General features: G+C 39.8%; 1 protein-coding gene across 1 annotated transcript in view; it reads left to right on the top strand.

Annotated features, from left to right (window-relative positions):
• Positions 1-372: 372 nt before the first annotated feature.
• Positions 373-14,110, top strand: part of MACC1 (MET transcriptional regulator MACC1) — a 35,129-nt gene continuing 21,391 nt past the window's right edge. Inside the window, exon 1 of the mRNA XM_020781304.3 lies at positions 373-534. The gene's annotated coding sequence lies outside the window, so the exon portion shown is untranslated. The remainder of the gene's footprint in view (positions 535-14,110) is intronic.

The raw sequence follows: 14,110 nt of genomic DNA, 5'->3' as shown, positions 1-14,110 counted from the left end.
TTGATGCTATAATAATACATCTCTTCTACACCCATCTTTGAAATCCAGGCACTGAAAAACCAGAGTATTTGACAGCACAGTCCATGTAAGTTTGTTCCTCGCCTTCTGTCTCATTCAGCTATGAGTAATGGAGCCGAATAAAGGCAACAGATAACAGAATATAAAAACTGAAGCATTTCCTTCTCTCATGCCACCTCCTCTTTCTCTCTCTGTCTCCCCCACCGCCTTTAAGGTGAAACTGGAGTGACCGGACTAGTTTTCCTGGTTTCAGGTGGAAGCCTAGGTGAGCCATATAGACTTTGGGGTAATGTAGTTCAATCTTGTTGAAGTGACTGATGCAGGGTGAATTGCAGAGCTGCAGTAAGACTCAGAGTCCCAGAAAGCATTGCGGTGACTCACAAAGGAAAGGTGTTTGCTGTTCAGATTTATAGAAACCCGCATGGAATCATCAAGAACATATTAACGTTGATACAGCTCCAAAGCAATGCCTTGATGAGAATAACTGTTGCAGTTTTAGGAGAGAGAGAGGAAAAGGTAAGTTTTTTAGTTAAATAATTATTTTTCAAACTTTCGGTACCTGTGAAATGGATGAGAGGGGTTTTGAGAGAAGAACAGGATACAGTATATAGATAGATCTGCTGCACACTCATAGTAAACTATGACGTGAAGTGTAAGTTTAAATTTCCAAAAAACTGGCTTCTGGCTGACACTCTGAAAGAAGTTTCTTATTCTTCTTTAGATGGGCAAGGTGTTTATTGGATCACGAATTGTTGACAATACCTTTTTATTTTAAAGAACAACGGCTAACTCTCAACGATGCCCTTACAATAATTTGTGAGCCTCTAACCAGTCTTTTAAAATAGAAAGTGTAATGTCTTCACAAATATTTTAGCCTGGGGTGTGTGGGATCTGGCTCTTCCTGGATATGTACTGTAAAAGTAGTTCTTGAAACTTTAAAAATTATTATGATGCTTACTGGGGATTGCAATTGCTAGTCCCAATTAGAGTACTGAATAAATAGGATTTGTTAAATCAACATGAAGTGAGCTTCGATAAAAGCTTGTGCCAAGTAAAATTTGTAAGACTTTAAAGTATCACAATACTCTTTATATATAAGTTGCACTGATTAATAGGTCTACTGTAGTTGGGACTAGCAATTGTATTTAGCCCTTAGCATTTCACAGTGTTTAGTGAATTATTATAGGCCACTGTTTTCTTGTACCATTTTTCCTCCCAAAATTCATCCACTAAAGAACTTCAGTTTTCATCAGCAATATCTCAGTTCATCTATAACTACAGATAATAGCAATCTAGTTTAAAAAGTATAAAGCATCATGTAAAAATGCATCCAAGAAAAATTATCTTTTTAACCTAGTATTGGGGTTGGGAGACTGAAGTTTGAAACCATACTCAGGCAACATGCAGCTCCCGCTGGGAGATCTCGGTCTGGCCCCAGCTTTGCATGTAACTGTACCTGAGACTATTCCTGAGAGGATAAAATGTGGAGTTGGAAAAAACAATACATGCTACAGTATCTTGATCTCTCTGGAGGAAAGGCAGGAGATTAATGCTATAAACAACCAAAATGGTGTTTGGAAGTAATCAATGAAGTGAGGCAAGAAGCTTTTGTCTGTGTGTTGGTGAAGTTATGTCCAGAAACGTGAACCTTTGTGTAACACAATTCTTCTGTCCTGTCATGTTGTTTAAAAAAAGGAAGCATTTTTCTTATGTATCTTACATACACCTTTTACTTTAACATTTCACTCAGTGTATGTCTTGTCCTTGTAATCATTGTAACATCAACATAGACTTAAGAAAATACAGTGCTAAGCATTGCTATTGGTGTAGACGAGGGTTTTCAACTAGATAATTTCAGTTGCTTAATTGTTTAGTAGGGAGATTGTTAATCAACCAAATGAAAATGAATCTACATATTTTGAAAACCATAATAAAGGAATCTTTTTGCAGCAAACTGATTTGGTACGTCTGTGGAAGACTTGTGCTGTTTAAGATGGAAGACCTAAAGTTTCTAACTTCCCATTCCTCATGTCACATTGCGCCTCCTATTTCATCCTGGAACAACAAAGGCAGATTATAGGGACTTAAACTCAGCCTCTACTCCCACTCCACCCCTTGCTTACTTTTAACATCAAACATTAGGAAAGACACCGAATTCCCCAAAGCATGCATCTTTTTTGTGCACCTCTGCACTCTCGTTGTGCCTTTTGGATTGGTTTATAATGGCATCAGCGGGCTGGAAAATTCGGTGAGTTAGTTACCTGGCTGTGGAGCCAGAGGTCGGGAGTTCAATTCCCCACTGTGCCTCCCCAAGGAGCCAGCCTGGGTTGCTTTGTACAAGCTGCTTAGTCCCAAGATGCCCCCCAAAGAAGGGAATGATAAACCACTTCTGAGTACTCTCTACTCTATGCAGAAAATCCTGAGAAGGGTTGCCATGAGTCAGAACTGACTTGATGGCACACAGTTATTATTATTACATAATGGTATCATCTCAACACAGAGTTTGGAATTCACTGTGTCCAATATGGATATCATTGCTCTTGTTTGTGACTTTCTGAATTTCTAATCGAGCTGTTTAATAAATGGAAGCTTCCTTGCTAAATACCTACCAAGGAGGGAGTTCCAGTGAGCTAGAAAAGATGTCTTCTAACCGGAAAAGTTACATCTGGAAGTCACTAACTTCCTCTTGTGCTAGCTGGAATGCCTTCCAAGTCCTTTGGTCCTTTGGAACCAACCTACTGAAATATATTGAAATTTAATGTTTCTGTCAAACTTTTCTTAAGCAGCAAATTCTGTAGTGAACATAATGTATTCTGCTATCAAATTTTTGGTCCTATTATTTTGAATTGTGACCGACACCTTCTCTGCCATTCTTTTCCTGCAGTAGCGATCTAGGGCAGCCTACTGGAGAAGTGTGGGGCTGTTTCCTAAAAATAGGGCAATATACCTTAATATTGTCCTTTTGTTTTTACTCAGAGGTGAAACAAAAAAGGTCAGAACACATCATATCATATGGAGATGAGAGTAGTAGCTAAGGATTCTAATAGCTGGCAGTCATGTGTATTTGGCCTATTCATGCAGACAAGCTTACGATGAATCCAGTAAACCTGCAGTAGCATACCCGGCCTTGTGTGATTGGAACTGATGAGAAAATGCAGGAAGGCTCTAATGGAGGTATCATCAGGCTTGATGACCCCCCCCCCCCCCTCTTTGGGACAGCAAAGCTTAAACTTGACTTGTGAATGTCAGTAGAGTGAAAGATGTAGTGCTAAATCAAGCAGAGAATGACATCATCTTGAAATCTAGGAAGGGATGTACAAAGGATGCAGAAGTATATGTGGGATGCTGGACTGGTTCAGTTGAAGGATCCAGTGGTCTGAACATCCATCTTTCTGTACCTGCTGCTTCACTCATCGATAAACACTAATAGTGTTCAGTGCTGGTGGTCTTAACTCCCACCGTTCTTTAGCAAAAATATTGGCTTTTCTCAATTGAATTTGGAGGCCACTGATAAAGATGCAGTTTACTGGATACAACAAATGCCTGCACCTCTGGGATAGCTTTAACCATTACAGTATACTCCTTAGGTCAAATTGAATGAGAGCCAGAACAATGAAATTATTCACAAGTTACCCTGCCTTTAAATGACTGCTGGCCTAAAATTAGGTTGATGCCTCGAGTTAAATTACTAGCTTAATTCAGCAATAGCATTGTCTTATGAAAAACTAATTACATGCTGTGTTAGTCTTATTTTTACTTGTTTAAAGATGTCCTTCACATTTTGAAAATATCTGAGATGGAAGTTATCAAGTGATGGAAGTTATCAACAGCAGAAAAGCTGTTGCGGGAAGAGATGAGTGAAAAAATACATCTGAGCTACCATTCTTCTTCCTGCAGTGATGTGGGGTTTTGTCTTCTGATATAAATGGCTTTGTAGTAATTTGTAGTCCTTGTAGCTTCTGTGGTTAGCAATTTGAAAAGCTTTCTATTTTTTCTGTAATGCTTTTTAAACCTATGCCTATTGGCTATAGCATATCATTTCTTAATAAGCAGTATCAAAGGGTCCAAATGGGATTATATATCAATTTATTAATGGTAATTGCATGCACAACTTCCATATTTAAAAACCATTCTGTATTTTACTTACTTCTCTGACTAAACTTTCTGCTCCATAGATATCCTCATTAAATTGCCCATTAAGACACTTGGCGTTTTGGAGCTTTTGCCTAATCCCCAACTGTTTAATGCCTGTAACAGGCATTTGAGTTATTTCTTTCCTAAGCACTTCATTCTGCTAAGTTCTCAGTAGTTTAATTGGTTTCTATGCAATACTGGAGGCTTTTTTAGATTTATTTTTCATAATTCTATCCTTTAATAGTGTATTTTGCAGTCTTGCTTTTAACCTGGGCATCAATCCTGAGTTTGCTCAGGAAAGAAAGAAAAAATGGTTTGTGTCAACTGCATCTTAATAATGTATTAGAAAGAGGGAGAGAATGAAGCCACAGATGTATGAAATCAATAAGAAAGGTAGATTATTTTTAACCATGGTGGCACATAAAGGGCAAAATCATTTTGCAGATTGGGGTGTAACCCAGATCTAAGATGGCTGGATAGCTCAGTGGTCTAGGCTGCAGAGCTAGAGGTTGGGAGTTCAATTCCCCATGACTCCTATGAGTAGAGCCAGCCTGGGTAGCCTTGGGCAAGCTGCACAGTCCCAGGGCACCCTCAGAAGAAGGAAATGATAAACAGATTCTGTGTATTCTCTACCTAGAAAACCCTGAAAAGGCCACATTAAGTCAAAATTCACATGATGGCACATGATTATTGTTATTAACCCAGATGGGGTACCAGAAACATTTAATTTAAAGCAATTAAAATCTTCCCGTTACCTTGTTTTTAGGTTTTGAGGCTCCCTAGAGCTCCGTTTTGCCTTGAGAAGCCTTTGGGAGTTTATGGATATTGGGAAGAATGGGTTTTAAAAATAGAAAAACAATTGCTTCCAGCAGCTAACTTCCATCAGGATCAGTACGTACTGCAACTGAACAGTGATTTTTCACTATTAAAGGCTTTCCTTGCCCCATGCCGAGGCTCCCAAAGGCTTCCCTAGGCAAAAGGAAGCCTAGGGAGACTCAGAACCTAAAGGGAGGCAGATAGGAAGCTTTTTACTACTCTAAATGTAATGCTTCTACCACCTGATCTGGATTATACTATGCAACCTTACATCATCAGCATTTTACATCATTGAGCCTGTTCTCACTGTATGTTGGCACCAGTTGTATAATCTTCTATGTATTTAGTGGTGATGGTTATGAAGAAAGGCTGTCACATGACTCTGCTCTTTCAAAATATAATAGGGATATGAATTCTTTGCAACTCCGTGGCAATTCCTGATGCTCAGCTACAGAAATGAAGTTCAGCATTTTAGGTCTGGTAGAATTCTCTCGTTAGACAACTTGAAAGACAGGCTCTGGAACTTTGTTTTAATGCAAAAGCTCTTGCAACAGATGTGTATGTTAAGAAATTCGAGTCCTCAAGACACATGCGTTAGCACATGGTTTGTTTTATGAATCACATAAATAACACCTATGCCGAATATCCTCCCTCTGCAATTCATGCCACTTTGTGGCATGATGCCTATCATCAAAGTGGATGCTTTTACACTTTTTATTTGCAACCAGTCCATTCAGGATCCTCTTGAATTTTGTGGTTTTTTTTCTTAGTCAATATACTATTATTTCATTTATTGGAATAAATTGCCTCCAATCTTTCTTTCTTTCTTTTTAAATAATGCAAATAAAATTCTTAAAAAGTGAGGGTGTGCTTTGCTGGTCAAGTAAACTCTGCATAGTTTCTGTTTAGTAGACATGGGGACTTCATATTCCCCCGGGATACGAATATGAAGCGCAGCACCACAAGTGCCACAGAGGTCCTTTCTCTCCTCCCAGAACCAGCCTGGGCCACTCACCGGGCTTCACACGGCATGCATGGCCTTTGTCGGTAGCATTGCACCAATCACGGAAGTCACCCCACTAGCACTTCCCTGCCTCCCTGCGCTGCCAACCACTCTGGCGAGGAGGTACGATGACAAACTGGTTCTGGGGGAAGGGCCAAAAGGGCCCAGCCACCTGTGGTGGCAATATTTGTATTCGTCTCCCACAGGAGATGAACACGAATACCCCATCTCTAGTCATAGAGTCACTCTCTGCCCTAGAGGCTAAGAGTGCAATCCTAATTAACTACAATGACTGAAGGCTAGCTGTTGGTGACATAAGGCCAGCCGAGGTAGAGCTTAATGTGAACCCTTCCCACCCCAAGGGTGCTGGAAATTACTTAGGATGACCCTGGTACTGGCCTAACTTTGTGCTTGCGTGGACTGTGAGCTGGGACAGAGATAGGTTAAGATATGGCATAATCCTGCTCCTCACCTTCTCTGCACCTTTTTGGATTTGTCTGACTGAGCGTGCGACTACATGGTCAAATATGGTAGAATTTGCTCTGCTTATCAAATAGGTGAATTTGAAGTATTTTTACTCACCACATGATACAAAGACTTATTTGAATTGGTCCACATCTTTTGCTCCCTTCTTTCCTGCTACCTTTTTTATGCAAAAAAAAAAAAAAAAAAACTGAATGAGCTTTTCCCCATATAGTTATGGGGTGTTTTGATGATATGGGCAGTTGAGACATGATGTTCAGGCCTGGGTTGGGGGGCGCAAAAGCAAAGCACTGTGATTGTAATTGGGGGGGGGGGAATCAGGTACTAGTCCTGAATTCGGTCAGATTGTGTGAGAGGGCCCTTTTGTTGTGGAGCATAAACTTAGTGCTGTTAATTACTTAACTGATAGGTCTACAGGTGTCATTAAAATCACCTTCTCCTTAATTTGTTATTCTTTTTCATTACTTTCAAATAATGCATTTAGAAATTACCTCATCTTTGTTCACATATGGTTTTAAACTATTGGCATGATAAGCTGTGACCAGAGATGAAGTAATTCCTGCATGCATGGGTGGGGATGAGGGTGATCTCTGTTATGGTATCATTCTGACAGGTGAATTATGATGTATTTTGCAAAACTACTGTTCAAATTTTGGATGTCCTATACTCTTAAGTACCTTTCCATTTTATTTTTCTATAGAACAGTTTTTGAGAAATGTTGTAGTTTGAACCTTTAAATGAGAAAGTGGCTTCACAAGTGAACCATAAAAGGATCAGCAGAGACAGGACCAGAGGAAGGAATAGTAGAAAGAAAGGGGGCTGTGAACTGGGATGAGACTCACATCACATTCACTATGAAAGGTGTACTCCTGAATCAATCTGCAGGCTCTGTGTGAGCACTGATTGTGATTTCAAACATACTACAAATTTTGAATCAAATCCAGGTAGTCGCACCCTGATCTCAGCTAGTACAGCAGTTTTGCTTACAAATCTAGTTATGCTGATAGACCTGAAATCAGCAGCACAAGAGCACTTGTGCCAGCAGAAGAAGCTTCTGTGCATTCCAAACCACTAAAGTCAGCAAATCATTAAGTTAGGTTTGCATATTCCTTTTCAGGGTGTATTTTCTGGCAAAGCTATTGCAAGAAAATGAATAGTCATTGTTTCTCTATGAATGCACCTCCATGTGGGGACTATTAATACTTAATTATGATATTTATCATTACTTTTTTCTGAAGAGAACCATCCTGAACTTAAAGATCCTGGACATGTAAATATCTGACTTATTTTCAAAAGATTATTGTAGATTACATTTTGCCAAGTCCTTAAGCTCACAAATGCCTTGGGTTTAAATTTTTAAGTTGCTCAATTTGCTAAGTTACTCTTTTATCCCAAGCTTATGTAGTGTTGTCTGTGGTTTCACTGCAGAAGTATATTCTTTCAAGTTTGGAAGGGGTGCAGTTGACTCAAAGCTTCCAGGTAAACTGTCTCTCTATCTCCCTTTTCTTTTTTTTTCCTGTGCAAGGCTGATCAGACAAGTAGGCATTTGTAAATTTTATTAGGCTTTATTGTAACTTGATGAAAGTTATTCAAAAAAGTGACTGGTAGTTGAGTATTTCTAGAGATGAATGGGGGGGAATAATACAGAGGGATAATCAGTTCTGAAATGTGTGTTCTGTCAAATATGACAGAAGGGTTTCCGCCCCCCCCCCCCCATACTTAGCTGTAGTATTTCCACTGCATGACCATGACTGAACTCATGGCTGGTGTCAGTGTAACTTCTATGGACTCTCCTACTCTTGCACTGGTGAAAAGAACTTGGTGTGTACAAATTGTGGCATCCACTGAATAATAGAACAGTTTTTAAAAAAAATCACATTATCTTCTCTATCATTAGGAATGTTACAGGTGAATGAAATGGGCTTTTTGTCTCTTTGTATCCTATGATTTTATCCACTCTGTGGTCAGATTTCTCTCCCTCTGGCTCCAACATGCTATCTGTCATTAGCATCCATCCGTTTCTGCTGTGGGTAGAATCTGGTTTGATTTGTTTTTTTGCATAGGAAGAAAAGACAGTGTATAATAGACTGCTGCAGATAAGTCTAAGTAGAATATCTAAATTGCAAAATGCTATTTTCGATACCAGATTTATTTGGCAGATTACATTTCTTCTCTTCTCCATAGAATTTCCCTATTTTAGCCTCAATATCTTTTTGGTTTTTTTAAACTTCTGCAGGTAGCATTCTAGCCCCAGTTATGTCAGAATTTCCAATTTCATTCTGTAATGCCCTGAGGGATTTTGCAGGAATACTTGCGAAGTCTCCAGCAGTAACTGACTGGACTGCTTTAATAATGTCATGGGAGGGACAAGCAGTGAAACGGGTTTCTGGGCTGCCATTGGCTGCACTATGTAGGTCTGAAATATATTCCACTATGAGGAATTATTTTCGTCTTTTCTAGGTTTGACAGCAGGTTTTATCATCCCAATGGTACCCATCAAGCTCACAAATCTAGGGTTTTCTTGTTTGCCAAAAGGAATGCATCCATGTAACTGCTATGTCACATTATTGTAAATTATTTCAGTTGCCTCATTTCCCAGGCCAAGATATTTGCCAAGTATTCTCATATTAGAAAAATATGTGGAAAAACATGAGGATGATTCAAAGGTTGTTGTTTTTTTAAAAAAGAAAAATGGACAATGCAACGTGACATGTTGAAAAGCTACTGTCTATTTTAAAAGGTCCCTTAGTGACTAGAAAACAGGCTGAGTCTTGCCCTGCTTCCTGAGGTAAATTCTTTCAATGTCATGCTAGCTTCTTCTGGAAATGCCTTTGGGGAATACACAGACCAAATGCTAGTATACCATTAAATACTCTTTGTCAGCCACAAGCAATTTAAACAGATATTTACTGCTTTTATAAAGCTTGGGGGTCAGTGTCCTGTAAGAAATTAGGTAAGTCACTTGCCAGTGAGGAGAAAACAGTACTGCCACAGAAGAATATCCAAAAGTAAGTGATTGTGCACATAGAACTACAGACTTTTGGGTTTTCTCTTTCCTTTCAAGTCAGTCTGCAGATGTATAGGGACAAGCACACCTGGACTTAAGGTGTCCCTATGAATTAATGATTGTAAAGATATAATTATTAGCAGCCCTGCTCAGATCTTGCAAATTCAAGGCCCTGGCATCCTTTATTGAATCAGTTCTCATGTTCAGCCTTCTTCTTTTCCTGCTGCCTTCAGTTTTTCCTGGCATTATTAGCTTTTCCAGCAAGTCTTCTCTTCTCTTGATGTGCCCAGTTTAACATTTATTTTTACTGCTGTGATGATGACATTGTTTTTGTGTATTTTATCATATTTTATGCTTTGTTTTAATACCTAGAGTGATGTTTGTTTGTTTGCTTGTTTGTTTGTTTTAAACTGCCACTCTGGGTGGTTTACAACAAATATAACCAGCATGTTGTGTCTGATGTTACATATTTCTTGAAAGGCATTATAGGATATGTGACTATGCAAAGAAGGGGACAGAGGCCCCTGTTGGTGGGCCATCCCCTTCATCCCCAGGACTAGTAAAACTCCACGCCAGCACTTCTCCAGTAGATATGAGGGAAGTCGCGATGAAATACAATTTTCCAAATGACCAGGATAATGATGAAACTAACCAAGGGATAGAGTTAGGAGATGCACAAAAGGAGGAAGAAAGAAAAAAGCTCAGGAAAAGAACTATGGAAGATGGGAGGTATTAAAAATGGGTTGGAGGTGATAGTGGGCAATGAGTCTCATCAGCCCAGGCTGTTCCTTCTGGGGGAAAGGAAGTAGAGGAAGGGGAGGTTTGAATAGATGCCTTAGATCAGTGGTCCCCAACCTTGGGCCTCCAGATGTTCTTGGACTACAACTCCCAGAAGCTTTCCCCATCACCTCTGCTGGCCAGGATTTCTGGGAGTTGAAGTCCAAGAACATCTGGAGGCCCAAGGTTGGGGACCACTGCCTTAGATGACCCAGGGGAAGAGGTGTATCACCTAGAAGTTGAAGAATCCAGGAAGCCTGAAGCCCCAGGAGATCGGGAATATATCTTTAAAGAAGACCCATGGATGTGGGAGGGTATAGGTACAATGAAGGGTTTCTAAAGGAGAAGTGGAGAAACATCTCAATCTACAACCTCCACATAAACCATCATATTGGAGAAAGAGAACAGAGAGAGAGCAGAGAGAGAGAGAGAGAGAGAGGCTACTTCAAGCAAGGCAGGCACAGGGAACACCAACCCTCACTGAAAACCCTTGTGTAGGCATCCTTCACTCTTGAGAGACTATGGTATCATGCTCTGAATAGAGGTCTTCGACCAACGTCTAGTGTGGCTGAGAAGGCCAATTCGAGAGTGACAGTCCTGTCAACTGTTAATGAAAGAGGACAAAAGGGTTACTTCTGAAAAGAGTCTCTCTCTCTCTCTCAATATAGACCTCGGATACTGAAAAAAAACGTTATAGTTGTTGTTGGCAGTACTGTTGAATCATTTGCTACCCATTTAATAAAAAACTGCTTTGTTAACTTTGATTCCATCCTCTTTTATGGAGCAGAGGATGGAAGAAGAGAATCCCACCTACTCTTTGGGGCTCAGAGGGCTTCACAACCTGGCAGAAAGGAGCAGCAGAAGCCTGCTGACATTATGAGCAGTGTGCCCTTGTCTGAATTCTGTTTTTGTTTTTAAATAAAAAGTGATTTGCGTCTAGAGTAACTCTAGAATAATCAGTTAGTACTATTACATTCTGAAAGTTTGAAATCTAAGGCATCCTTATAATATATCTGCATCACAAGTTTTCATCAGTGTTGAGCAGCGTTAAGGGAGCCTTATGGATACATGCCTCTTGAAATTGTGATTATTGATTGTTCCTATGATTAGAAGCAGAAAATAGCAATAGCATGCAATTCTGAGGAGACATAGCATATCTGCTCATTGTTCAAGCAAATGTGGCTGTTGTTTCCTACCCAGAATGTGTAAGAAATGCTAAGATTGATTTCTGCTACCCATTTTTCTGAAGAGATATCTTGTTTTGTTTGTTACTAACCAGGCACATGGACAACTGTATTGAAAACACCTGGGGAGCATTCTTAATTTATCTGGCTGTCCAGTTGCTTCCAGTAGCATAATATGCATGAACTTCTCTAAACCTGCAAGAATGAAGTGATTCACATATTTTTTTTTGTCTGCAGTCTTAGCAATTTTAGCAATACTGTCCAAAAGAAAGGGGTCTCCTCAGTCCCACTTCTGGCAGCAGAGCATTCTTTAAATTTGAAGCAGGTGCTATGAGCTTTCTGGGTAACAGCTCTTTAATAGCATAGGCTGAAATGTTGTTGGTGGGAAAGTAAATCTGGCAGTGGTGAACTATACCTCTGAGGTGTTACCATGGAGGCAACTGCAAAGCAGACAACTGCATTCTTTGTGTAGCTTCTACACATTTGCTTCAGCAAACCAACTGTAGGGAACTTCTAGTGGTGATGATGGAAAGAAAATCTCCCCGGTTAAAATTACTGCCCTGTAGGCCTCTGTAACAAAGGCTTTTGGCTCCTATGCAGTTATATGACTTCCGCAAGAAGGAACATGAAGAACTAACTTACTATAAGTTAGACTATTGACTTTTTCTGGCCCAGTATTGTCCACACTGACAGGCTGCAGCCCTTGTAGGGGGTCAACCAGGAGATTTCCCTGCCCTACCTGGAGGTGCTGTGGATTGTCTGCATGTGAAGCAAGTCCTCTACAGCCCCTTGTCTCCTTCATAAATGAGATATATTTAAGCTATTATCACTACTGATCTAGCACAACTTCAGTCAGTTGTACTTGTACAGACTAACAGGGCTTGTAGCCTTAGCACTTATCCAGAGCTTCAGGTTCCATAGATAAAGGTAAAGGTTGCCCTTGACATTTAGTCCAGTCATTTCCGACTCTAGGGTACGGTGCTCATCCCCGTTTCCAAGCCATAGAGCCAGCGTTTGTCCATAGACAGTTTCTGTGGTCACGTGGCCAGCGCAACTAGACATGGAACACCGTTACCTTCCCACCGAGGTGGTACCTATTTATCTACTCACATTTACATGCTTTCGAACTGCTAGATTGGCAGGAGCCAGGACAAGTGATGGGAGCTCACTCCATCGCGTGGATTCGATCTTACAACTAACTGCTGGTCTTCTGACCCTGCAGCACAGAGGCTTCCCTGTGCCTCTCTTAAATGGAGGAACTGCTAGACTGTATTCATGTGGACTCAGAAAATCTGATTTATATAATTCAATACAAAACTAAATCTGCAGTTTGAGTTCTAATTGAACATTTCAGTCTTGAGGGTGTTAAACTTCTGTTTTTGTGGCCGAAGTTGTGTGTATGTTACGTGCCATCAAGTCACGACCAGCTAATAGTCACCCTAATAGAGCTTTCAAGATAAGTGAGATATTTAAGGAGTGGGTTTTACCAGTTCCACTTCCCCAATGAATTTCCATGGCTGAGTGGGGATTCAAACCTATTCTCAAGCCCTAGTTCCTCCCTGTATTCACTCTTGAATCGGATACAACTTGACGACAGATTCACTATACTACACTGAAAATTGTGGTCCAAGTTGGATGGCAGTTTTTGGATGTTAACTACCTTTAAGAGTTCTGAAATTCAGTAAAATTTTTCAAAAGTGCCAAGAATCAGATTTATGTGCATAACCTATGCCTGTTTCAGATGTCTATATTTTGAATGCCCACACAAAAGCTTTCTTTATGGACAGTGGCCCATGAGATATACACAGTGTACAGACTGCCTCCCAATAATTAAAAAATCTTTTTAACATTTTGATTGCTCAGAAAGTTCTTATGTGTTTTTGAGAATGTGAGTAGCCTTCCTGGGCTCAGAGATGGGTGTGCATGACACTTGGACCACTAGAGACTGCTTACTGAAGAAAAGCACCCTTTAACACCCTTCTTCTCCCTTCTTGTCTTTGTTATAAAATCCACATCTCACTTTGGCGGGACATTTATTATAACTAGTCCAATGCGAACCTTTCCTGATGTGAGGATTAATCTTTCTGCTTGTAGAAAAACAGAAGCCAGTGTATAGAATGGTCTTCACTGAAATCCTTGACTCATGACAGGCATATATGATAGAGGTGTCTCAGTGGTTTGAAATTTCAATGAGCCTTTTTTCGTAATAAAATTCTTCCCACTTGCCAGTTTGTGTTTACTTGCATTAAAAATGTTTAAACTCAAAGGTAGAAATCTACTAATTTTTTTTTTAATGTGGAGGCAGGAAATAGTTTGCACTGTTCGTTTATGTGGTACACACAAGCAAAAGTTTGAAGTCAATGCATCTCTGTTGTCATTATATTTTCCCTCTATAAATGCCTTCTTTGGGTTACATTTTGTAGAATATGCATTGTTTAGCAGCTGTTTGTCTGCTTTCTGATATGCTATCCCATTTATTTTTTCTCTGGCAGTTTTTTCTTTACTATATCTACATAAACAGCCTGACAGACAATCAGTGAAGAATACAGTATTACTGTTATCTTCGTTTAGAATAGCAGAATGTTATTTTGTAATCTGCATGTAGGTAACAAAATCCAAGTTGTCCCCATATTTATCCTGCATACTTTTTTTAAAATCAATTTTTTCTGGTGTGAATTCAGGAATGGA

This window comes from Pogona vitticeps, chromosome 6 (genome assembly GCF_051106095.1).
Source record: "Pogona vitticeps strain Pit_001003342236 chromosome 6, PviZW2.1, whole genome shotgun sequence".
NCBI classification, from domain to species: domain Eukaryota; kingdom Metazoa; phylum Chordata; class Lepidosauria; order Squamata; family Agamidae; genus Pogona; species Pogona vitticeps.
Note: the sequence above shows the minus strand (reverse complement) of the source record. Positions and strands in the feature narration are given on the sequence as shown.